This window comes from Mirounga angustirostris, unplaced genomic scaffold (assembly GCF_029215605.1).
Source record: "Mirounga angustirostris isolate CCGP_5_RB_7025 unplaced genomic scaffold, mMirAng1.0.hap1 SCAF_17, whole genome shotgun sequence".
Classification (NCBI taxonomy): Eukaryota; Metazoa; Chordata; class Mammalia; order Carnivora; family Phocidae; genus Mirounga; species Mirounga angustirostris.
In genome coordinates this window covers 37,298,559-37,298,844 of record NW_026991725.1, presented here as the reverse complement: position 1 = coordinate 37,298,844, position 286 = coordinate 37,298,559, and the positions used below count along the sequence as shown (strand labels likewise).

The 286-nt window shown below is 59.8% G+C and overlaps 1 protein-coding gene across 7 annotated transcripts in view; it reads left to right on the top strand.

The window, feature by feature from the left end:
* SLC39A11 (solute carrier family 39 member 11) overlaps positions 1-286 on the top strand; it is a 403,594-nt gene that overhangs the window by 772 nt on the left and 402,536 nt on the right. The gene's annotated exons all lie outside the window — the stretch shown is intronic.

The following is a 286-nucleotide window of genomic DNA, read 5'->3' as shown; positions in this document are numbered from 1 at the left end:
GCCCGCCCGGCGGCCATGTTGGGGGCGGGGCCACTTCCGCCCCGCTGCCGGCCATGCTCGTGCGGGGCTCATCCGGGCGGCCCAGGGGCGGGGCCGGGGTGGGATGGGCGGTGGTTTTGTTGTTGCTGTTGTTGTTTTTTATTTTTTTTTTTTAAGATTTTATTTATTTATTTGAGAGAGAGAATGAGATAGAGAGAGTATGAGAGGGGGGAGGGTCAGAGGGAGAAGCAGACTCCCTGCCGAGCAGGGAGCCCGATGCGGGACTCGATCCCGGGACTCCAGGATC